Source organism: Balaenoptera borealis (genome assembly GCF_965194805.1).
Source record: "Balaenoptera borealis genome assembly, chromosome: 21".
Classification (NCBI taxonomy): domain Eukaryota; kingdom Metazoa; phylum Chordata; class Mammalia; order Artiodactyla; family Balaenopteridae; genus Balaenoptera; species Balaenoptera borealis.
The window spans coordinates 32,272,881-32,299,457 of NC_138880.1; the positions used below are offsets into that span (position 1 = coordinate 32,272,881).

General features: G+C 36.3%; 1 long non-coding RNA gene across 2 annotated transcripts in view; it reads right to left on the bottom strand.

Moving 5' to 3' along the window:
• The window catches only part of LOC309619444, a 99,866-nt gene that overhangs the window by 27,427 nt on the left and 45,862 nt on the right, over positions 1-26,577 (bottom strand). Inside the window, exon 2 of one of the 2 annotated variants that reach the window (XR_014238966.1) lies at positions 16,384-16,442. This is a non-coding gene — a long non-coding RNA (uncharacterized lncRNA). Of the gene's footprint in view, positions 1-3; positions 16,443-26,577 lie in introns of both variants that reach the window. The other variant, XR_014238967.1, reaches the window with a different exon arrangement.

Here is a 26,577-nt window from a genome sequence, read left to right on the forward strand (position 1 = left end):
TACATATTTAGTATTATATAGATATATATTTAGTATACATATATATACTAAGTCTGCATTTTTTAATACACTCTTTCATGGTGATATTGATATGAATGTCAGATTTGCTGAGAGGTAACATTTAGTCACCCACATGTATAAGTAGGGTCTTTGTCCACTAATGAGCGTTCTTTCTTGTTACTGGTTTTGTAAAGCCTTGAACTGTGAATGGACCGTCAATCAGCTCACAGCTGCACTGAGGCCGTCAGATGGCCGTATCCATGGTGACACGCCAAAAATGGCGACACAAATTAATCCATTTGTGTGAAATTCTCAGTGAGAGTCCACTTTCATCTTTCAAAGACTACTGTTAGGAAGTGGAGTGGTCATGTGAAATACGGAACAAAAGCAAAATAGTGACGGACTAGCCACAGGGTCTTCTCCCCGCAAACGGTGGGGCTTCTTTTCCTTTTTATCTGCCAGAGATGACAGAGAACAGTTGGGGATTTGATATTGCCACCATAATGTTCTTTTAATAAAAGTTATATTAATTTACTGCTCACATGTAAGCTCTTTTTTTACCTTCTCTCAGCAATGCCATCTAATCAGACCTGAGAATAAGTACAATGATTTACACAGTGGTACAAAATTAAAAAGTAACCTTTTATCTCGCTGTTTTATTGCTAATAGTACTCGTGTAACATACAGCACGAGAGATGTCTCCAACATCAGATTTGTAATTGTTAGCCTGCTCTCTTCTATGAATAGATGAGGCTAAGTCTTTGTTTTTTAGAAAAGTAAAAAAACAAACAAAAAACCCCCAAAAAACCACTGAGCGTCTTCTTTGCCTTGTTAGAACCTTATATTAGTCCTGCATCTCGGTAAGTCTGCTCTTCAATAACGTCTTAGAAAACCGTATTATTTTGCCTGGCTTTAGAATGAATTTATGTAAAGTGAAATTACAAATCTTTTGTCAAAATTATTTGGTGGACTATTGAAGCAGGGTAACTTTTCACAAACTGAATGTATATGGCAGATACTGCCTTTTAATTTGGAATTTAAGTTCATTGTTAAAAGATATTAAAATGAAAGCAAAAAAGTAATGTATTTTATCTTTTCTTGTTACTCCTTAGCTTGGGGACCTGAGTTGCATTTTTACATACCGAAATGAAAGGAATTATTCTCTATTGTGTTGTTCTTAGTTTTTCAAATCATTCAACTCTTTAAGAATTTACTAAAAGCTTTAGACCCCTTGAAAAGTACACAGTATGTATGCTATACAAATTTGCCTGCATTTTTAGGTGATTTATAGAGCACAGATTAAGCAGATGTTGGTCAAATTAGTATTTAAAATTTCCTCTTGAACATTCAGTTCAGACCTCCAGTTTCAGTCGCAACATTAGGAGAGCTTGGAAGTTGTAGCTTCCACACTTACAACAAGAAAGCATGGAACAAACTGAAAATCAATGACTTTTCTTGGACCTACTAGAGAACTGAGGTTGTGGCACTGATTACCACGCTGAAAACCAGAAAGATAAGTGAATCTAGAGTCAAGCTGACATCTACTTTCCTGGAGCAGAAACAGCTACAGCCACAAAAATGAAAGAACACGGAAGTGGTGTTTCTGATGAACGGCTGGAGGCTAAGAGTACACTAGCTTGAGTCTGACAAACTCCAGTCTTACGGGGTCTCCAAACTTTCCTAGGTGTATTTCAGAAATTTCATCTGGTTCTCATGGTGAAGAACCCAAAACATTCCCTTCCTGGTTTTGGCAGGGGGAGGGGTAAAGTAACCTATGTAAAATACCCCCAGAATGTTCTGCATAACAACTGTCTACTCTACAGGGAAAAGACTTTACCTGAACCATGTCACAGCCAGAAAGGACATTCCTCCTACTCTGTTCCCAAGTTGCCTTGTCTTATGCAAGGTGGGAAAAACATCTGCCAAGGTCACAGCGCAGAGATATGGGCAGACTAAAAGACTGAGATATTTTCATAAGATTATAGAATGCTCCTCCCAGACAACTGACATGCTAATTGGGGTCCAGTATAATAAATAACAGTGAATTACAGCTGAAAGAGTTGGAAGACACAGACTTTCTCCAAGGAGGATGACTTAGGAGAGCTCAAAGGTAAGAGAGGAAACAAAACAAGGACAATAGCTGTAGACTTGGGTACCTACAAGCACAGTGATCATCAGTTAAAGCCCAGTCCTAGCCAGGTAAATGCAAATCCTCACACTAAAGGCCTATTTACCTCAGTCACTATTATCCAATATACAATGTCTGGTTTTCAACAAAAATTTATAAGATAGAATAAAAGGCAATAAAAAAAAAAACATAGACTGAAGCAAAACAATAAATCATTGGATCCAGATGCAGATAGAACACTGGTATTCCAATTACCAGGCAAGAAATTTTATATAACTACAGTTCATAAGTTAGCGGCTGTAATGGAAAAGGCATGCAATATGCAAAAACAGCTTGGTAATGTAAGAAGATTAGAAACTAAGAAAGAATCAAAAGGAAATGTTAGAAATAAAAACACTGTAAGAGATTGAAGAATATCTTTGATAGGCTCATCAGTAGACTGGACACAACCTGATAGAATAGAAAGAAGAATGAGTAAATTCACTACTATAGCTTGAGCCGTCAATAACCCTCTTTCCGTAATTGATAGATCAAGCAGGCAAAATCATCAGTAAGAATAGAATTGTCCTGAACAGCTGTGAGGCTAGCATTTCCCAAATATCAAAATAAGATAAAGACATTATAAGAAAGGAAAACTAGAGACAAATATCTCTTATGCCCAAGAATGTAAACAAGATATTAGCAAATCAATCAACAATGCATAAAAATAATTATACACCACAAAGAAGTGAGATTTATTCCAGGTATGCAAGTCTGGCTCAACATTCAACACCAATCATGTGATCTACCACATCAACAGGCTAAAGAAGAAAATGCATATGATCATATTTGAAGCAGAAAAAGCATTTGAAAATAATCCAACACCCATTCATTATAAATTTTTTCAGCAAACTAAGAAAATAGGGGAACTTGAGCAACTTGATAAAGAACATCAACAAAAAAATCTACAGCTACTTAATGGTGAAAAACTGGATTCTTTCCCCTAATACTAGGAATAAGGCAACTATGTCCTTTCTCACTACTTCTATTCAACATCATATTGAAAACCCTGGCTACTGCAATAATACAAGTAAGGGAAATAAAATATATACAGTTTGGAAAAGAAGGAATAAATTGTTTTTGTTTGCAGATGGCATTATTGTCTACGTAGAAAATCCCAAAGAATTGACAAATGAAAAATCTCCTCAAACCAATAAATAAGTACAGTAAAGCCACAAGACGTAAGGTTGATATAGAGAAGTCAGTTGCTTTCCTATATACCAGCAGTGAACAACTGGAACTTGAAATGAAAAATAATACACTTTACAATAGCACCCCCCAAAATGAAATACTTATATATAAATCTAGCAAAATATGTAGAACATTGATAAGGGGAAAACTGCAGAACTCTGATGAAAGAAATCAAAGAACATCTAAACAAATAGAAAGGTATCCTAAGTTTATGGACTGGGAAAATCAAATTGTTAAGATGTTAATACTTCTGAAATTGATGAAGCAATTCAATGCTTCCATCACAACCTCAGCAATCACAACCTCAGCAAGCTATTTTGCAAGTGTTATCAAACTTATTCTAATGTTTATACAGAAAGCGAGAAGATCTACACTGGCCAACACAATACTAAAGAAAACAGAACAAAGTTGGAGGACTCACGTTACCCAATTTTAAGACTGACTGTAAAATAGGTAATTAATAAGAACCTACAGTATAGCACAGGGAGGTCTACTCAATACTCTGTAATGACCTATATGGGAATAGAATCGTAAAAAGAGTGGATATATGTATATGTATAACTGATTCACTTTGCCATACAGCAGAAACTAACACAACATTGTAAATCAACTATATGCCAATAAAAATTAATTTAAAAAAAGACAGTGTAAAAGCAACAGAAATCAAGACAGTGTAATATTGGTAAAATACACAACTGATCAATGAAATACAGTCAACTGATCTTTGACAAAGTAGAAAAGGCAATTCAACGAAGGACAAAACTTATAACAAAAAAATTGCTTGTTCAAAAAGAAAATGAACCTAGATAGAGATCACACATGTTTCACAAAAGTTAACTGAAAGTATGTCATAGACCTAAATAAAAAATACAAGACAGGGCTTCCCTGGTGGTGCAGTGGTTGAGAATCTGCCTGCTAATGCAGGGGACACGGGTTCGAGCCCTCGTCTGGGAAGATCCCACATGCCGCGGAGCAACTAGGCCCGTGAGCCACAACTACTGAGCCTGCGCATCTGGAGCCTGTGCTCCACAACAAGAGAGGCCACGATAGTGAGAGGCCCGTGCACCGCGATGAAGAGTGGACCCTGCTTGCTGCAACTAGAGAAAGCCCTCGCACAGAAACGAAGACCCAACACAGCCAAAAAAAAAAAAAAAATACAAGACAATAAAACTTATGCAAGAAGACAGAGGAGAAATTCTACATGACCTAGCATCTGGTGATGGTTTCTAGATACAACACCCAAAGCATGATCCTTGAAAGAAAAAATAAATATATTGGACTTCCCTAAAATAGAAAAACATTTTTCTCTGTGAAAGAAGCCGTTAAGAGAATGAGAAGACAAGCCAGAGACTGGGGGAAAATATTTGCAAAACATATATCTGATAACTTGTATCTAAAATATACAAAGAACTCTTCAAACTGAACAATAGAAAAACAAAAAACCCAATCAAAAAATGGGCAAATGATCTGAAAAGACATCTTACCAAAGAAAATAGATGAAAGAAAATTAAGCACATGAAAAGATGCTAAAAATCATTTCGCATTAGAGAATTGCAAATTAAAATAACAATGAGATGCTACTACACATCTACTTAGTATGGCTAAAATCCAAAAAGACTGGCAATACCAATTGCCAATGAGATTGCGGAGCAGCAGCAACAGTTATTCATTGCCGGTAGGAAGGCAAAGGGGTACACAGTCCGGAAGACAGTTTGGTAGCTTCATACAAAGGTAAACATAGTCTTACAAGGTCCAACAATCATGCTCCTGGTATTAGTCCAACTGATTTGAAAACTTACATCCTCACAGAAATCTGCATGCAAATGCTTATAGCAGCTTAATTCATAATTGGCAAAATCTGGAAGCTGAGATATTTCTTAAAAGGAGAAAGGATAAACAAATTGTGGCACACCCATACAATGGAATATTATTCAGCAATAAAAATAAATGAGCTATTAAGTTGTGAAAAAATGTGAATAACTTAAATGCATATTACTATCTGAAAGAAGCCAGTCTACCTACTGTATTATTCTAATTACATGACGTTCTGTAAAGAGAAAAACTTTTTTATTATGGAGAAAATAAAAAGATCAGTGGTTGCCAGAGGTTCACGGAGAAGTGAGTGAGCTTGAATAGGTGAAGCACAGGGTTTTGTTTTTAGGATGTTAACAGTTCTGTGTAATACTTTAGTTTTTTGAATTTTTCAATTTTATTTTATTTTTTTATACAGCAGGCTCTTATTAGTTATGCATTTTATACATATTAGTGTATATATGTCAATATATACTGTGTAATACTTTAATTGTGTACATGACACTACACATTTGGCAAAATTTATAGAACTTTACCACAGAGAATGAAACTTGATGTATGCAAATTTTACATAATCATTTTGGAAGCTGGGAAATCTCAGGATGAAATGCAGAATGTGACAAAATAATCTATACTTTATGTGAATATAAGCATGAAACAGCCTTACTGAAGGGGTGGGGAAAAGGTGCTGACCTAAGTTACTTTGGAAATGAATAGAGTCTGTAAGACTACAGGCAGAAAAGCAACTGCACACAAGCACTTTAGCTGGTAAAGTTGGTTCCCTTGGCGGGTGGGCTTAACAATTCAGACACTGCTATGCATGTATGCTGGAAATGAACAGTTAAGTGAATGGATGGAGAATTATGTATGCTATCTTAACCTTCAGCCAAAAGATCGTCATTCTCACCTAGATTCCCTTATTGTTTTCTAACAAATCAATTCCTGAGCCGTTTAAGATATTTATAAACTCTAGGCATGCTTAATTTTAGAATCTATAATCCTCATCGTATCAGCTATGTTAAAATACTCCCACATCTCACATTAAAAATGATATTTTGCTTTGGGAATAGTTTTTAAATTTGTTTATGAAATTATTTGGTGGTAAGATTTTATTTAATGTATAACCAGTTAATATTTTTGAGAAAATTTATGGTTGCTTAATAGAAATTATCATATACTTAGGACTTATAAATGGGAAGAATTCAAGTCTCAAATTGTTTCTTTTCCAAATTTTTTTAATCTAATAACATTTAGATTTTAAAATAAACAATTTTAGTATATTATTTTTATAGACATTCAATTAAACATTTGTTAATTTTGTTGTTGTAGCATTCTTTCTCAATAGCCTTATGAGATTAGTACTATTTTTCAAATGAGAAAACCAAAACACACAACTCTCTTAAGACAGCACAGCTAAGAAGTAGCAGAGCCAGAACGTGAAACCAGGGAATCTGGTCCCAGATCTTTACTGTAAGTCATTACCCTCTTCTGAATACTCTAGGAACATTATTCTCTTGGCTTTTAGATAATTTTTGTGCTTCAGGTCCCTTGTGAACATGTTTGTTAACTAGGTGATTCTGCCCAAGTATATTAAACTAGAGACCAGAGAACTCTGCCAATATACAGAGCATACCAGCTAGGTATTTCATATATGTAACTTTTAGATAGATGAGATAAAAAGAAGTGTTACTTAATGACACCATTTTTAAGAATTTTAAGAATTACTATGCTTTTAATGTATAGTTTTTAAATTCTTAATCAGCATAATCTGTGTACCAGACATTTCCTTTCAAAGTCAATACCTTGCAAGTATGATCTCCTGATTACTGCTTTTTCCCCCTCACTGTCAAGGGTACAAAGCATAGTATTTCAGACAATATGATGCTTGAGTGTAAATCATTCATCAGTGTTGTTGCCACATTTGGTGAAATGTGTGTTTTTCTTTATTAACAAATGCTTCAGGTTTTGAGTTACTTTATGCTGTGACTCTGATCACGTTAGAGAAATTTACCCTGAGATGATTGCCAGCAACCATGCCCTGGTTCATGCAACATACAGGCTAGTTTTACTACTTCTGGCTCACACATCAGTAATCTTTGACTTTTGAGGTTACATATGGCATTCTTCTTGCCTGTTATATTTATAACTTTTGGAATCCACTTTCAGGAAAGAATGTTCGTTAACAAGGTAGCTGTCATGTTCTACTAAGGCTAACTTACAATGAATTCCCAAGAGCTGCAAAATGTGACTACAGTGTCTTCATGCAGGTAGGCAATCGGTGGGAATTAAATGCAGCTGTTATCTATTTACTTTTCCTTATTTTGATATTATTGTCAAATTTAAAGTGGCAGTTGTGAAGGTTTACTAAATGTACTAAGTTCTAAATGTTTTAAACAATTTAAGTGTAAAGGTAGATTATATGCCTGTGACGTGGCCAGGAAGGAAAAATATGATTATTCCTGTGAGACCAGATGTAAAATTGTAACTCCTACTAGCTTTTTTCCATTCTTCTATCCCTTATTTTTCTGTCTGCTAAACAGATAAATTTTCTGTAAAACGTGTCTTGAGAAAATTTAAACAACTCAGCTATTAGAGAGAAGTCAGCAGAGAATCAGGCGCTGATATCGGATGGAGAGATAACTCATGAAGGGTTATTTGAGCTTAGGGAGTGACTAAAACAGCACTTTAATTTTCACGAAGGGCGGTTAGGAGAAATGGCCTCATGGCAGGAATATGCACAGAAATCAATCCTTTAGGTTGAATCCAAAAGTGATTTGGTAAAAACTATAGTTATTGGAATATGTATTGCTGTATGCTTTGCTGGGGGAGTTTTCTTAAAACTCACTGAATATGGTGGGTAAGAAGTCATCTAATTCTCACTCAATAATACATCCAACTTACATTTATAAATTTATAAACTCTTAAGAATTTTGAGAAGTGAGAACAAATAATCCTTACTATATTGAAAGTGCAATATAATGAAATAGATTTCACTTATCTGGAAACCCCCCCAAATAGGAATTTTTATATGTTTGCTTCACTATGATTTTATATTTTACATTTCTTGCATTTATATGAGAAAAAAACACATGCACGTTATAGTGGAATCAAGACAGCAACTTTCATGATATATCACAGGAAGGAAAGTATAGATTAAATTTAGTGGCTTATATCTTCTAATTATAGCGTATTGTATAATGATGATTAATACACTGTTTTTTATTTGATATTTTTGAGCATCCCTATTTTCTAGACAAGCCCTTTCTACACTAGGAAGGAAGCAATAGGTAGATGGGTAAGATTTGCCCTCCCACTGTGTAGTGACAAATAGATGTATGTACCCAATGTTTTTTGCTACCAGAGATAGAATTCCTGGTCATGTGAGCAAAGGTGGGTGAAAAATTCTGTTATCAGAGGAAATCAGGAAAAGCATCACAGAGGACTTATATTTGAATTTATGAGTAAGAGCTTTGAAAGATGACATGGAAATAGAAAGGATTTTCTGTTTTTAAAGGAATGGCCTGCGGGGAAAAAATAACTCTGGATCTTAAAAGGCTCAATGTGCTTGGGAACTATGCTAGGAGCTTTCCTGTGACAGGAAAGTGGAGAAAATCTGGAGCAGGAAATAATCCCAGAAGGGTAGTTTTGTGTCGTGCTGGGACCTGAAGTAGGAATATGGAAGGATCTTTGGGTTTGGCTGTTTTCACAGTTTTATACAGTTCTTTTTAAGCTTTGAAAACTGGCTATCCAGTAACTCAGAGACAACAGTGAAAAATATTTGTTTTACTTCTCTCCAATCCTGTTCCATGATTTTGTTTTTTTTTTTTTTAAGTAGGGGTTACAAATTTAGATGCCTATGAGAAGGAGACAGGTAACGAAAACAAACAAAGAGGGCCAGGTGAAATATTTGGCTTTTCTCCTGGAATAAGAGAACAGGGCAAGTGTGGTGGTAGGTGACCAGTGGGACTCGGATGCAGTTTTGGAGGGGGCAGTGCTGCGGGCAGTTACTGGACTGCTCTGGACCAAAAGAGCCGGCAGCACCCCAGCTCCACCCATCTTGCCCCATTGCACTATGGTTCGCATTGCCTGACCTCCTAATTTTGCAAAAAAAAGGCAGAAGTCAGGATTTTTACGTGATATCTCCTAACTTTTAAATGTTGACATACCCTTCACAGTTTTTTTTAAACACTGTGTGAGTCAATATTAAGGCACAGCCAAGCAAAACAAGGCCGAGGCCCTTGTCAGACTGAGGGCTGTCAGTTTACCATTGCTGGCTTAGGTTGTTGAGATCATGGGCTACACTCAACATCCTGCTTTTTTCCATTAAGATTAAAGCACAATAGGCTTATTAGAAATTCATTGGGACTTTTTTTAGTATGAAAACATTTTAAGTACACAGAAAATTAGATTATATACTAAACATACATATATTTACCATCCATACTTAATTATTAATCTCTTATCTTGTTAGTTTTAAGCCTATCTTTTCAAAAATACTGCTTCACTGACTAGATGAAACCTCCTTTGTACCTTCTCCAATTATGTTTTCAGCTCTCCTTCACCAGAGACAACTATTCAAAAATTAATATGCTTCATATTTATATTTTAGTGGTTAATGATTTATATCCATAAACAGGAATTACTGTTTGTAGATTTAAAAAATTTAAATCAAAGGTATTACACTTTATATTTCATTCTGCATTGTTTTTTTAATCAGTACTTTATTCTAGAGAGATTTAATCATGTTGGTTTGTAAAGATCAGTTTATTAATTTTTGTAGCTATATAGAGTAGCATTATATAAATATATCTGTGTTTATCCATTCTCCCATTGATGAGCATTTTTTCCCAATTTTTCCCATGAAAATTATGCTTCACTGGGCATCTTTATACATGTTTCCTTGGGCACATATGCTAAGTTTCTTTAGAGTTTATACCAGAAGCATGATTTCTCCATTCTAGGGAGTGTGTATATTCAACTTTAATGGATGCAAATTTAAAAATTGCAATTAAGAATAACCAAATTGACCTCCCAGAATAGTTGTACCAACTCACCCTTCACCAACTGCCTGTGATTACTTTTTCCCTTTCTTTGCCGGGATTTGCTATTTTCTGCATTCAAATTTTTACCAGTTTGATGAGTGAAAAATAAGGTATTAATGGGGTCTTACTTTGAATTTCTCCAAAGACTACTGAGCTTGAGCATCTTTTTTTATGTTTATTGGCCATTTGGGTTTCCTTTTCTATGACTTCCTTGTTTATATCCTTTGGCCATTTTCTTTAATCTCCCTGGAATTTATTTTGTGTATGTTGTGATGTAGGGATTTGATTTTTTTTCGTATTAATAGTCAATTGTTTCAGCCCTATTTCTTGCCTAATCTCATTTCCTATCCTGCCAGTTGCTCCCTTTCTAGAATGTTTATTTATCTCCTTTCAATCTATCTTCCAAGCCAGGAAGTATAAGAACTTAAAACATGTTTGTATTGTTTGATACTCAACTTAGAGGCGTCAAAGCTGTCCAGTTCAGGGCATTCGCTAGTTTTAGCTCATGTACAAGTGGTGACTAAAGTACTGCGATAAGAAATGAAAAAAAAAAAAACCAACTTTAGTGGAATAATCTCAAGACATCACAGAGGTACAGCAGTTAAGAGTTTAAGGTTTCCGTCAGTTAAACATTTTGTTCCAGCTATTTGATTTTAGGTTCTAAAATCTAAAATTAATTCTCCTTCCCACTGAGAAAGTGGAAAGGAGCCTTTATCTGTTTATTCTATGCTGAGAGCTTCATAATATGTCAGCATCTGTTCTATGAAAAATGTTTAGGTAAAGTATTTTTATTGATTACAGTGACTGTATCCATTGCCTCTTCTACAAGGGCTTCATGGAAAAAAGAAAAATGTTCATGTCTATAGCTATTGCCTCAGATGATGTAAGACTGCTTATATAAAGCTACACTTAAGCCTAGAGCAGAGCCCTTTAAGAAACAAATAGCTCGAAATTAGTAAAGCAACAGAAACACTATCTATCTTTAGAGCTCTTAACTCAAGAATTCCCTCGATTATGAAATATTACAGTGCAGTTATCTTTCTTCCCCCAAACCCTAAAGATGCCAGTATTCCTTCTTCCTTTTCAGGTATTTTTCACTCTCCGTGACTTGTGAAACTATCTTCTCTGGTTGGTAGACACCTGATAACTAGCTTGCTGTTTGTCATCTCAGAGAAAAGATGGATTCCAGATCAGTCTTCTTCATCTGGATTATTTTCCCACTCTTTCCAACTATTGAAGTCCATATAAAGCCAACTGAAGTCTGCTTAATTGAACTCAGATTCCCTTTTTTCAATCAACAGAAGATAGATGTGTCCATTCTTTTGTGCTTTGGATCATTTGATCCATAAAGTGAAAAGTGTTTAAATATTTTAATTAACATCTTCTCCAAGGAAGCTTAATGTAAGTCTGCGTTTCTCCAAATGTACCTTGACAGCTTTACTGTTGTCTGAAAAAAATATATCATCAAAATGCAGTCTCTTCAGTGTGTGTGTGTTTGTTTCTCTCCTTAAATCTCCTCCCTTCCCTCAGGCAACAGCCTGCGGTATTTTTTTATGAAATACTTTCCCACTTGAAGTCATTAAAATAACTCTGCACCCTTTCTCTCCAGGCTCTGCTCTGCTTCTCTAAGCAGTGAGGTTCACAGTGAGGGACACTGGGTGAGCTCACAGGCTTTTGGCTGAATTCAGGAAGCTGATGGGGTTTCCTGCATTTTGGGCAGGAAATGTTGAGACGTAGATGGGAGGAAACCAGGGAGCAAAGCAGCCAATGGCCTTGGCCGGCGCTTGTGCAAGACCCGGGTTTTCACTTTGGAGCAGTTTGGGCAGTGCCACTTCCATCTGCAGGCCTGGGTTGGTTCATTATCACCCCCGCCCAGGTGGATGGTTTTAAATCTTAGGCCAGGTGAGATTTTGGTCTTGGCCAAGTGACTGCACCATGTCCGGGAGGCTCTCTCGTGGTGATAAACCTGGGAAATCACAGTGTTCACTTAATTTGTTCCCAACTCCCAGGAATCACTTTTGTTTGCTGCCTGATATCCAATGTCTTGAAAACCATTATTTCAGGTACTTTGCCTTTTTCCGTTGTGTTAGGTAGGAACTTAAATCTGGTCTCTGTTACTCCATCTTGACCGGAAGTGGAAGAACACTCCTGTGGTTTTAATGATAATGACAATGTACTCTTTTTATACAGATTGTAATTTGTATTCTTATTTTCCCACATTAAACTTAAGATCATTTAATTATATTCCTCCGCAATATACTTCACGGGTTTCTATTTGAATTGCACTACATTTTCCAATTTAGAGAATGGACGTGTGTAGTCCCATTTATGAATACAATCAGGATGTACATATTATACAACTTCATTGTGTATCATTCAGAGAGTGTTCTGTAGGAGAGAACCCCACTGAAGTAAGGTAATAAGATGGTACCAAACACAAGTCTCCATTTTCCATGATCTTTCATATTTTTAAAAAGAATGTTAATATTTTCTTCAAAAATTGTATGCATTCTTTTAAACTTAATTCATAGCTATTTTATCCATGTTTTGTTCTTGTGAATATCGTATTCTCTGTTTCATTATTTGCAGTTGCTGAGGCAAAGGAACATTTTTGGTTTTGCTTTTTAAAATTTTTATTTTATGTTAGAGTCTAGCTGATTTACAATATTGTGTTAGTTTCGGGTGTACAGCAAAGTGATTTAGTTATACATGTCCAGGTATCTATTCTTTTTCAGATTCTTTTCCCATATAGGCTATTACAGGGTATTGAGTAGAATTCACTGTGCTATACAGTAGCACACTACTATACACACGACTATACATGAAATAGATAATCAATAAGGACCTACTGCATTTTTTATTTTAGCATAATGATCTTGAACTTGTCAACCCCATTTATTATTGTGACCACTCTGAGATGCAGAGGTACCCTCACCCAGGAAGGGAGACTGGCTTGTGCGGGTCTGTGCAGGGGCAGGGGCTTATTTGGTTTGAGTCTCCTGTCGGCACCAAAGCAGAGAGCACCAGGGCTTTCTTACCAGCGAGCCCAGATGGGGAGTGGATGGAAGAGGGAGGGGCTAGGCTTCAAAGCTGTCAGCAGTCAAACATCGAAACCGTGGAGTCAGACTCTTTCTTACACTATTAAACCTAAAAGTTCATCTGTTGAGAAATTCTATGAGTTTCATAGAATTTCCCTAGTAATGACCGTGTCATCTTGAAATAAGGACAATTTGATCTCTTTCTATCTAAATCAAACCACATTTCTATCTTTTCCTGGTCCTCAAGCATTTTTTAAGATATCCAGCAGTCTTCAGCAACAGCAGTGAGAAATGGTATTTCTGACTTATCTTGACTTTAAGGAAAAATAATTTAAATGTTTCCATTAAATACGGTGAGATCTTATAATTCATTTTGCAGGTAGTCTACATCAAGTAAAGAAAGTTCTCGTCTATTTCTATTTTCATAGAACTTTGTATCATAAGTGGGCGTTGAATTAAAATTCATATGCTTTTTTTTACTTCAACTATTTAGTTGCTAACATAGTTGTTCTCACTTAGACAATGTGGTGAATCACGTTGATAAAATTTCTGCTACTAAATCATATTTGTTTTCCAGCAATAAACTTGAGATGGGTATATTTTGATGGACCTAGAGATTATCACACTAAGTGAAGTAAGCCAGACAAAGACAAATATCATATGATATCGCTTATATGTGGAATCTAAAAAAAAGATACAAATAAATTTATATCCAAAGCAGAAATAGACCCACGATATAAAAAGCAAACTTACGGTTACCAAAGGGGAAGGAGGGAGAGGGATAAATTAGGAGTTTGGGATTAACATATACACACTACTATATATAAAATATATAACCAAAGACTTACTGTTACAGCACAAGGAACTATACTTAATATTTTGTAATAACCTATAAGGGAAAAGAATCTGAAAAAAATTATATATGTATGTAAAACTCATCATAATTTTATCAATCACTCTGCTGTACACCTGAAACTAACACAACACATTGTGAATCAACTATGCTTCAATTTTTAAAAATTAATAAATTTTTAAAAGATGGATAGATTTCACTTAGAAATATTATTTGAATTGCATAATTAAGAATTTATTTAAAGGGGCTTCCCTGGTGGCGCAGTGGTTAAGAATCTGCCTGCCAATGCAGGGGACACGGGTTCGAGCCCTGGTCTGGGAAGATCCCACGTGACGCGGAGCAACTGGGCCCGTGAGCCACAACTACTGAGCCTGCGCGTCTGGAGCCTGTGCTCCGCAACAAGAGAGGCCGCGACAGTGAGAGGCCCGCGCACCGCGATGAAGAGTGGCCCCCGCTCGCCACAACTAGAGAAAGCCCTCGCACAGAAACGAAGACCCAACACAGCCATAAAATAACTTAAAAAAAAAAAAAAAACAAGAATTTATTTGGGATTTTCATTTCATACCTGTAAGATAAATTATGTTATATATTTTTTGTTTGTGTGTACTGTCTGTAACACGGTTGGTTACCACAGTTATGCTAGCTTTATATATTGAGATAGGAAACTCTCTTTTCCTCTGCATTCTGTTTCTATAAATTATACATTCACTTTATTTGGACTTTCAACTTTATGTATAGTTACACACAATAACTCTTTATAATTAAAAATTTGTTTTATATGTTATTATTTATTCCACTATAAACTAAATCTTTCCTTTTTTGTTTATCTGTCTTGCTAAAGGTTTATCTTACTGGTCTTTTTAAAGATCAAGCCTTTGTTTTGACAGTATTTTGTAACTGTTTCCTATTTCATTCCTTACTGCTTTCTCTGTTCACCTCTCTTCCCCATCCCCGCCTTCCTTCTTGAACCTCAGATGGAAAAGTTAAGTTAATCATGTTTCTGGGGTCAACGTACGCATGAGCATCGCGTCATACAAGTTTCCTTTGCTTGTCTGCCCATCTGAGCCAGGCTCTCCGGAAAACAGAGCCCGAGGAAAAGGCATTTGTGCTAAGGAATTATTAAGAGATGCAATCCCCGGGGACAGAAGTGAGGCTAAAGGAGAATGAGGCAGGGAGGAGGAAGAGCAGATGGGAGGCAGCAAGGAAATCTGGTTATTTGGTTTTGCAGAACCTATCTTCCAAGAAGCTGAATAAATGACTGTTTTTCAGAACAGTCTGTGTGGGGAAGAGAGGCAAGAACGGATCCACCAGCTCGTGCTTCCTTCTGGTCTAAGCAGCTGGTGAGCAGCCCTCGCTCGGTGTTGAAACATCTTGTACAGCTTTGTGTCAGAGGGGCAGCTCCTGCCGGGAGCTGATGCGTACAGCGGACGTGCCGGCAGGTGCCGGCAGGCTGTACCGGTGGGAGGCTGGCCCGTCCCACATAACCAGCCTCTGCAGCAGCAGCAGGGGCAGGGCAAAGTGGCCAAAGCCCCAGCAGGTGAGGCCGAGAGGGTCTGAAACGTCACTAGCAAAGTGACTGAAAAGCCCCTCTCTCTCCCTTCCTTTCTATATTTATGAAGTCACATTCTCCACATTTAAATTACTCTTTAAAATTTTTTACTTCTTCCATTCAGCACTACGTTTGTTTGTTTTTTTAAAAAAAATTTTATTTTATATTTGAGCATAGTTGATTAACAATGTTGTATTCGTTTCTGGTGTACAACGAAGTGATTCAGTTATATTCAATACATATACACGTATCTATTCTTTTTCAAGTTCTTTTCCCAATTAGCTTGTTACAGAATATTGAGCAGAGTTCCCTGTGCTATAAAGTAGGTTCTTGTTGGTTATCCATTTTAAATCTAGCAGTGTGTACAGGCTATTTCTAACATTCCTCCATTACTTACAATATCTGTTGAAGTTTTGGGTTTATGGCTGTATCATTTGTGGTTGCTGTGCGGGACCATAGATTCTCTTCTGGCTAATTTAAGCAGAAAAGGGTTTAGTAGAACATATCATCAGCAAGAAAGTCGGACACCTGAGCTTGGATCCTGTGTAACCGGGAATAGATCCGCATGAGAAATGCCCAGCCACACCGCGGCAGTTCTGTCGTGCAGCAGCACATGGTGGTGGCCTGCCACTCAGCACCCAGGTCCTTTGGGACCAGATGCTCTGACACCTGCCTCAGCTTGCCCAGAAGAACCGCACCTCCACCACCGCAAGCCAGTGTCTACCATTTACCTCTAGGTCTCCTGTAACAGGTCTGTTTGGCAGAAGCCAGGTCCCACGCAGAACTCTAGCTGTAATAAAAGCACAGAAAATGTAGTTTTTAGCTGTCTGACCTTGGTAGTTCAAGAATTCTACCAGACTTGTACTTAAATGGGTACTGAGTCAATGTACAGTATCCACCACGAGTTCAGAGGTATCAATACAAGCAAATACTTTTCCTAATTTGTTAAAGAGCTTTTTAAAAATTACAAGTGCCCATAGAGATTTCTCAAATGTTTTTTCTGCACCACAGCCTCAAGGTTTATTGTATGACTTTGCTGTTTGCTGAGTCTTTTTGTGAGAAAGAATGAGTACGTACACAGAAGCCCTCGTGGGACCCTGACCCTACTTTATCTCCTCAATTGCCCTGCTAAGCATGGAGTTTGGGCCCCAAAGAGAGGGAAGTGATTAGACAATCCATTTTTTGAAGGTACATTAAGTCACAAGGCAAGTTTACCATAATGAATATTTAAACATTTTGAAATATTCTGTCATAGTAATGTGATTATTCTCCAATACAGTGAGTTACATTGAGAGGATTTCTGATGTTGAAGCATTGCCACATTCCTGGGGCAAACTCTATTTAATTATTTAAATAATAGTTAATGTCTCCTGCTTTTTCCCCATGTTTCTATGAGCTCTTCATAAATAACACTGTTAATAGTTACATTTTAATTATTTCTAATTTTTGCTTTTATCAATAACACTCTAATATATTTTCGAACCAAAAGTAAAACGATGGGATGCTAAATTGTGTTTTGAAAGAGTTGCACCAAACTACTCCCACCGGCAGCGAGGGAATATGACTATTTTGCTGCACCCTTAACCACACTGGGTATTTCATCAAACATGGGAATAAAAACCTTTGCTAATTTTAAAGCAAAGAATCGGTATCTAGTTGTTTGAATTTCCACTTTGATCACTAGTGAGATTAGAGATTTTCCCAAGTGTTGGAAAGCCAGTATTACTTCTTTTTTTTTCCTCTTTTTAAGAAAAACTTTATTAAAATCTCGCATGCAGAGAAGTGCTCAGACTTAATATACATCTATATGTAGAACACTACACGCCAAAACAGCAAAATACACATTCTCCTCAAGAGCATATGAAACATTTTCCAGGGTCAGTAAAACACCATAAAACAAGTCTCAAAAAATTCAAGTCTTATACTCAGGAAATGACATATATTTATATCATTTATTCTTTAAAACTGACATATTTCTCCATTGCCATTAGAAGGCTTATTTGTGTTATAGAAACGAGTTCCCTTCTACTGCAAAGATACCTTCAGTCTTATTTCATTTTTTATGTATTTTTTTCTGTCTTATTTTAAAACCAGAATCCCAGTTTAATGGCAATGTCACCTAGCTGAGAACACTAAGCTTCAGTTTGGTTCTCTGGGATTAGTTTTATTAGCTGATTTTTGTTTTGAGCCACCAGGAACCATTTTATATGTTGTTTTCTCTTCATCATCCAACTTTTCACTAAGTTGGAGCAAATATAGATTCTGAAATCTATATTATTTTAGCACTTAGGAACTGTTTAGGGGAAGTCATTGTCACGTATCCCAAGTGTCTGAGAATGCCATCCAATTTAGAAGGCACACCTAAAGCCAAGAAACAATCAAATGACTGATTTTTCCCTCCACTCACTGTGACTAAGAGGGAGTGTTTTCATCTTCACAATAAGAGGAAATCTCATTTCTTTGGAAAAAGACTTCCAGTGTTATCTCTATTCACATTGCCTAAGAAGAAATTATAATAGCAAATAATTTTGTTTTAAAAGTAAGGATGATTTGAGGTTATGAAGCGTTGTCTTTTTTTTTTTTTTTTAAGATCTCTGAGTCAACCTTAACGGCAGATTTATTTTAAATGGCAACGTGACCAGCAACGCTTGAAAAATTCTCAACAATGTGTCCGTGGAGTGTTTACAAAGTCCATTTCCAGTCTCATCTTCATGCCCTACTGCAGAATTAAAATTTGTGACTAATTACTTTCACTATCTGAATTCACAAACATGGTTTTCTTTTTTGAAATTCAAAGCAGTTTGATTACTTTTGTCTTTCTCAAGACTCAAAAGAAAAAGCATGTTCATATGCTGGATGTTTTATAGGCAGGATATTTTCTTCTCATGAACTGAATTAATAGGCTTAAGAAACTGTGATAACAGATAAGCACTTTCTCAGTTGGGCGACTTTTATGCCAAATGATAATACCTAACAGTTTCCTGTAAATCCTGTGTCTTTTTTTCCCAGAATGGATCACAGACAGACATCAATTATTGGCATATTTATACATACAGAAGTATTTTTGCCTGATTTGGCTAGAGTGAAATTTGTCAAATAGAAGAAGTTATGTTTATTGTTATAAATAGGGTTATATTTTGAGAAAGGAATGTAAAACAGGAAGAGAGAAATTGTGTAGACAAGCAAAGATAGAGCCAACCACAGAAAGAGTAATATAATGAAAAAAGTAATTCAACATTTTAAAGTAATGATAGCTTACTATGTATACTATGACCTAGAGAAAAATATATGGGATCACAAGCAAATTCACTGGTTAGATTATAAATAATAACAAGACATTTGGTTGTGTTACATGAGTAACTTATATATATATATCTATATATACTTTTATATATATATATATTTATATACACTTATATACATTACCAAATGTAAAATAGACAGCTAGTGGGAAGCAGCCGCATAGCACAGGGAGATCAGCTCAGTGCTTTGTGACCACCTAGAGGGGTAGGATAGGGAGTGTGGGAGGGAGATGCAAGAGGGAGGAGATATGGGGATATATGTGTATGTATAGCTGATTCACTTTGTTATACAGCAGAAACTAACGCACCATTTTAAAGCAATTATACTCCAATAAAGATGTTAAAAAAAAAAGTTCTACAGAGAACAAACTAGTGGTTACCAGTGGGGAGAGGGAAGGGGGGAGGGGCAAAACAAGGATAGAGGATTAAGAGGTACAAAATATGTACATTTTATGTATAAAATAAGTAAGATCCAAGGATATATTATACAGCATAGGGAAAATAGCCAATATTTTATAATAATTTTAAATAGCATATAATCTACAACAATATTGAATCACTATTTTGTATACCTAAAACAAATAGTGTTGTAAATAAACTACACGTTAATTAAAAAAAAAAAGTACACTCTTTAAACAGCTATATTTGTACCATGATGTAGTCTTACATAACATTTTAATTTTCATTATTATATATTTCAGTTCCTAAACTAAAAGAATTTTAAGCATTCATCTTAACCTCATTACAGTGAAATCTTTGTAGTATTTTTTCTTTAAAAGTTTAAAATGTTTTTCACTGTTTGCCGAAGTAGGAAGTACAAAGTACCCTTTTAATATTTTACTTTGTTTTCTAGCCAATATTATCTGGAATTGCTAATAGAATATTTATCATAAATTAAGCACTTGCAATATGAATGATATGGACATCATGCACAATTACTTCCTAGAGAAAATTTTGTTTATGGCATCAAATATAGATAAATCACACCATAGTATAGTCAGTAATCTTTATCAGTACACTGAAGACCAGAAAATGAAACAACTCAACGCAGTTTGGGCTTTAGGATATTATTCATGTTGAAAAGCAAGGTTCTCGTATTTGGTTGGAAAGAGATGAGACCCCAGGTAGTGCTACTTCTCATTTATTATAATAACATTATGCAATTTCTTCATCCTACAATTCTATTAGATTGCTGGAGAGGACTCACAATTCAAGGTGCCAAGCAGGAATAAGCACTTTCATTGCCATCTGTAGATGAACGTGAGGTAGGGAGTAATCTATCGTGCATCAAATGAGAACAATCATTCTGCAGGACATCAGGCTCTAGATTCCAAGAACTGGAATGAAAGGGCTTGGCATAGCATGTGTCACCCTAAGCAGAAATGTGCCATCTTTTAAAAACCTCATTTTGTAAGATTTGCTGCTTACCTGACTGGCTGTCTATTCTGGGCTTTAGTCTATTCTGGGCTTTAGAAGTTTGATCACAATTTCCAGTGGAGATCCAAATGTCTATCTCTAAATCTGTCAGTAGGGGCTCTTTAACTCAGCACTCTATAAGGACAGCAAGAATTAATAGGCTCATATATATACACTACCAAACGTAAAATAGATAGCTAGTGGGAAGCAGCCGCATAGCACAGGGAGATCAGCTCGGTGCTTTGTGACTACCTAGAGGGGTGGGATAGGGAGGGTGGGAGGGAGGGAGACACAAGAGGGAAGAGATATGGGGATATATGTATATGCATAGCGGATTCACTTTGTTATAAAGCAGAAACTAACACACCATTGTAAAGCAATTATATTCCAATAAAGATGTTAAAAACAAACAAACAAAAAAGAATTAATAGGCTCAGATTTTAGCTGAAGCTCTGCTACAAATTACCTTCATACTATGCGTGTGTCACTTGGCCTTTCTTTTCTCTTTCCCATTTCCTGAGACCTTTTTCTAACGGAGAGCAGTGAGGTGTTCATTACCTGCTAGCAGATTAAACCTACTGTTAGCTTCCTTCCGAGTCTATTAAAGAATGTCATAGTATAAGGCTGAGGACAGAGTATGGGGTGAGCATCTCTCCTGAGTGGACTTTGGCCCATGTTCCATGGCTGGCTGTGGAAACTTGATTTCTTTTTTTTTTTTTTTTTAAACATCTTTATTGGAGCATAATTGCTTTACAATGGTGTGTTAGTTTCTGCTTTATAACAAAGTGAATCAGCTACACGTATACACACGTTCCCATATCTCCTCCCTCCCACCCTCCCTATCCCACCCCTCTAGGTGGTCACAAAGCACCGAGCTGATCTCCCTGTGCTATGCGGCTGCTTCCCACTAGCTATCTATTTTACATTTGGTAGTGTATATATGTCCATGACACTCTCTCACCCTGTCACATCTCACCCCAACCCCTCCCCATATCCTCAAGTCCATTCTCTAGTAGGTCTGTGTCTTTATTCCCATCTTGCCACTAGGTTCTTCATGACCTTTTTTTTTTTTCCCTTAGATTCCATACATATGTGTTAGCATACTGTATTTGTTTTTCTCTTTCTGACTTACTTCACTCTGTATGACAGACTCTAACTCCATCCACCTCATTACAAATACCTCCATTTCATTTCTTTTTATGGCTGAGTAATATTCCATTGTATATATGTGCCACATCTTCTTTATCCATTCATCTGATGATGGACACTTAGGTTGCTTCCATGTCCTGGCTATTGTAAATAGAGCTGCAATGAACATTTTGGTACATGACTCTTTTTGAACTATGGTTTTCTCAGGGTATATGCCCAGTAGTGGGATTGCTGGGTCGTATGGTAGTTCTAGTTTTAGTTTTTTAAGGAACCTCCATACTGTTCTCCATAGTGGCTGTATCAATTTACATTCCCACCAACAGTGCAAGAGTGTTCCCTTTTCTCCACACCCTCTCCAGCATTTATTGTTTGTAGATTTTTTGATGATGGCCATTCTGACTGGTGTGAGATGATACCTCATTGTAGTTTTGATTTGCATTTCTCTAATGATTAATGATGAAACTTGATTCCTTAATATGTAAATTGAAGTGATTGGATGGGCTGGTATCTCTTTCTAAAACACCAGTGCTAGTTTATATAATCCATCAATTGATGCACACATAATACCCATTAGAACAACTGCAGGATCTTTAGATCTATTTTTTTTAAGATGCCAGGGAGCTGGACATTTATTTCTTTTTGGAGCAGAAGCAGGATTGGAATGTTCTATGTTTTAGCATTTGAAAGTCAAACCTCTTAGCCTTCACAGAGAGCAGGCAAAGCTGTAACAGACCTTAGTTAAGGCAGGGGCTCTTGTGGGAATTTATGGGGACTTCAGGGTGGAAGGGGAGCTACATTTGAATGGGAGGGTAAATGACATTGTTTTGAGATTAACTATCCCCTTGTCCAGCAGACTTCTGTCTGTTAGACCTTGGAATGGAGATGGAAGTAAGGGATCACAGGTCCTACTAGAAAGAACAGGATGAAATTTTCTCAGTCATAGTCCTTGAAGGGCAACTCACCATTGCCAGAAGGATCTGAAACAACTAAGGATATAGTGCAGGCTGTTGACCAACCACCCTTTTGCCCTTGGCTCCTTGGACAGCAAGCATTCAATGACCAAGTCTCTTATTTCTGACCTTCGTGAAATTAGATAGCAGTAAGATAAAAAATTTATCTTTTGAAAACACTACTTCTGACCACGTATAGTGTAGCATTTGCTATCTTAATTCCGTAATTCCAAATTCTGGTTTTAAATTAGAGTCTGCCAAAAATATTCCAAATTTTCAGTCCCTCTTTGGGATTTTGGTGAGCCGATTTTCTAATATGGTATTTCCTGTGGACAGCTGAATGAGTTCAGCGTGGGTGGGTTGGCCCAGTTGGTAAGGACATGGTGCTAATGAGACGCAGTTGGTTGGCTTGGTTTCTGCCTCCATGGAGGACATTGGATGGTGATTTGTTCGTTGGCCCCAGGCTGCAGACCCAGCTTAGTAGTTATCTATCTCCCAGATGCTTTGGCCCACAAAGGAATGAGGTGAGAAAGTGTGGACTAATCGTGAAACCCCATCACCACTCCTGGGAAAGAATTCCTAGTATGGGTCAATACATGTATATGACCAAACAAAGCGTTTGAAATTCCAAACCTGGGGGTACTCTAAGTTCACTGTATTCAACGTTGCTGATGGAGTCCAGAGTCTGTTAAAACATAAAAAGCATGTGGTTTATATTTTAAAGACAGAAGATGGTGTATTTAGTTGGCATATTTGAATGTTTATTTCCTTAGAGATTTTCCCTGCTAAATGGGACTTTTGCAATGGGAGAACAGCATGTGCAGGCAAGGTACATATGGAACTTCATACTTCTGAATTAACTGTAACAAAGCATACAAATTCTTTCTAGGCCTTCCAGCATGTTTCCTTCCAAATTTGGGGCCCCAAAAGGACAAATTATGCATGAAAGCTATCATCATCTTATCTAATTCAGTTCAGTAAGAAAGCTCAGTCACTTTGCTATTCAATATACTGAGTGAACACTGCAGAAAATGGAAAGGAAAATAGGTCACCACTCATGATTTCCAGAGGTTTACATTATAGTGAGGAGGGTGGGTATGGATGAATTAAAGATAATACAAAGCAGACCTGAAAAACAACACACATGGAGGTACAAGGGAGGTGAGCTCACTGGGGAAGAACTGACCACTTCCATCTGGGGAAGCTCTAGAGGGTTTCCTGCAGAAGTTATTCAACTTTTAAAGAATGGGTGACTCTTCCTTCCCACCTGCCTCCCTTCCTTTCTCTATTCATTTATTCCACAAATATTTCTGAATTCCTACTATGTACCAGTTATAGTGGTAGGTGCTATACTACAGGATCATGCAGTCTTGTGGTGGAGACAGATTTTAAGCAAATTATCATATTACTTACTATGAACTTATATAAGTGTTTTGAGGAAAATAATTGGTCTGTATGAGCTCATATACAGCTATATGAGCAATAACAGGGGAAACAGATTTAGACTAGAAGTTCAGGGAATGCTTGACCTGATATCTGAAAAATGGTTAGGTATTGACTAGTGCTAAAAGGCCAGTGGGAGACACACTTTTCAGTTACAGGGACCAGCAGGAATATGGGCGAGTCCATGCTAGTGAAAATAATAATTGTTTTCAGAGACAATCTGCTATGTAGAGAGAGAGAGACTATACTTGTTAAAAGCACATACTCTAGAGCCAGACTGCCTATACAGTGGTCCTACAGAATCTGCAGGGGTTTGGTTCCAGGACTCCCCAACCCCGATACCAAAATTCGAGGATGCTCAGGTCCTTTACATAAAACGGCACGGTATTTGCATGTAACCTACACACCTCCTCTCCTGTACTTTTTATCTTCTCTAGATTACTTTAAATACCTAATACAATTTAAATGCTATGTAAATAGTTGTTACTACTATGTAAATATTATGTAAATAGTTGCCTGCTCTTGGCAAATTCAAGTTTTGCTTTTTGGAACTTTCTGGAATATTTAAAAAAAAATATTTTCCATCTAAGGTTGGTTGAATCCTCCATAGATGCAGAACCCATGGATATGCAGGGTCGACTGTATTAAAATCCTGGCTCTGATACCTACCAGCTGTGTGGTCTAGGCACTTTGCTATCATTTGTAGGCCTCTTTTCTTCTCTGCAAATGGGACAATCATAGCACTGACCTCAGAGACTTGCTTTAAGGATTAAATATATATATATAAAATATTATACATACTATTATATATTATATATAGTATGAATGAATTAATCTAAACAATATACAACATTAACATAATAATATTAAGGATTAAACATATATAAACCATTTAATCCTTAAAATTACTTCTTGAGGTAAGTCCTGTAATATATACATTATATGAATATATTAGAATATAATAGATATTATAGATATGTAGTAGAATATATATTAGAATCTAACATACACTTATGTACATGTATATATATAAGAAGAGTTTGTGGTTCATATTATTATTATTTTTATACTCTTGAGTCCAAATTGGAAATCTGAATTATCTAATTTAATAAATTTGCATTTGGCCATATATTCCTCTCCCTTACATGACACCTTTTCAATTCTGGAAATGATTAGAATCTCTGAGCTTTCTTTTACTTTTTTTCCTGAAAGAGATCATTCATAGGACAGAATTTCATCACAACTATTTCAACTATGTTGCTGAAATAGAATATTCTTACTCAGTCAAAACAGTGTGATTCTTTTAGAGAAGCCTCATACTTTGAGTGTGTTTCATGAGAGTGGGTTACAGAATAGTTAAAATAACGCATCCCTCTAAGTTTTCTATTCTACAATAATCTTTTTTCCTCCAAATATTTAAGCTCTTATCCTTTTTTGCAGACTTGCCCATCTTAAGATCAGTAACACATGATTTTGCTGTGCCCATAATTTTACTCTTACCTGTTGATACGTACGAATTTATTTTAGCAGCATGTTCTTGAATTTTTGAGCCATCATGCCATTTCCTTGACTTTCTTTGTTTTGGCTTTGATATCTAATTTCTTATGATTTTGAACAGTAGAACATCTTATTTTATGCCTTATAGTTTCAATACTCATAACTCTTCTTTTTCTATTAAGATTTCCCCCAGATTTAAATAAATTCCTGTCCATTGAACCTTTATTCAAGCACACCATTACATTAATTTACATTACAGCACCACACATGGTATTCAACACGTAAATATGTATGAAACAGAATCATGCATGTACGCTATGTCTTTCCAATTAGATTAACCTTTGAGGGTAGGAGTCTCCCCAAGTGTCCATCACTGGAATCAGGAAATCCTAGTTGAACTGAACTGAAATACTTCTGTATCAGAGCTTTGCAGGATTTATTTTGGGGCAGCTTTCTCAGCTTGTAAGTGTAAATGAGAGCTTAAGTGACTGTGAAAGAAATTATCTTAAATTAAATCAAATAAAAATGTCAATAATATTTCCGAGTTTCCAATTTTGTTCAAGAGTTTTGAAGGACAAAAATAGACTTGCCCATTCTCAACTGCTAACTCGTCATACAAAAAGATATCCGAATAAAACAATGAGATGGTGTAGTTATATACAACGTATTTCGAATGAAATTCAGTTACTTGAATTTTGAAAATGGTTTTAATGGGCTAGAAAGATATAAAATGTTGAGCTATTGTGCTTTTATAGCAACTAAGTTCAGTGTATGACTACGGTTATAAAAACATGCCATGTGAAGGTATCAATCTGCCACATCATTTTCCTGACAGAATTTGTGCATATTCTTCATTTCTAAAGCCATTATCTGAAGATAAAACTCTGAGAATGAAAACTGTCAGCTCAATCATTTAGCCTTCTAATACCCCAGTCTAACAGTTTACTGAAAATTACTATGGGGAAAACTCAATCATCTCCTTTGAGTGACATTATTTATACCTCACTTAACCAACTGATTTAGTGATATTATGGTGTGAACATTTAATGATCCACCTATATTGCCAACTGGCAAAGAGACTAAAGTTTTATATGTGAAAAAAACCACTTGGAGTGTATAGAGCCTTAGCTTACACTATATAATTTGGTTTACATAACACTATATTTCT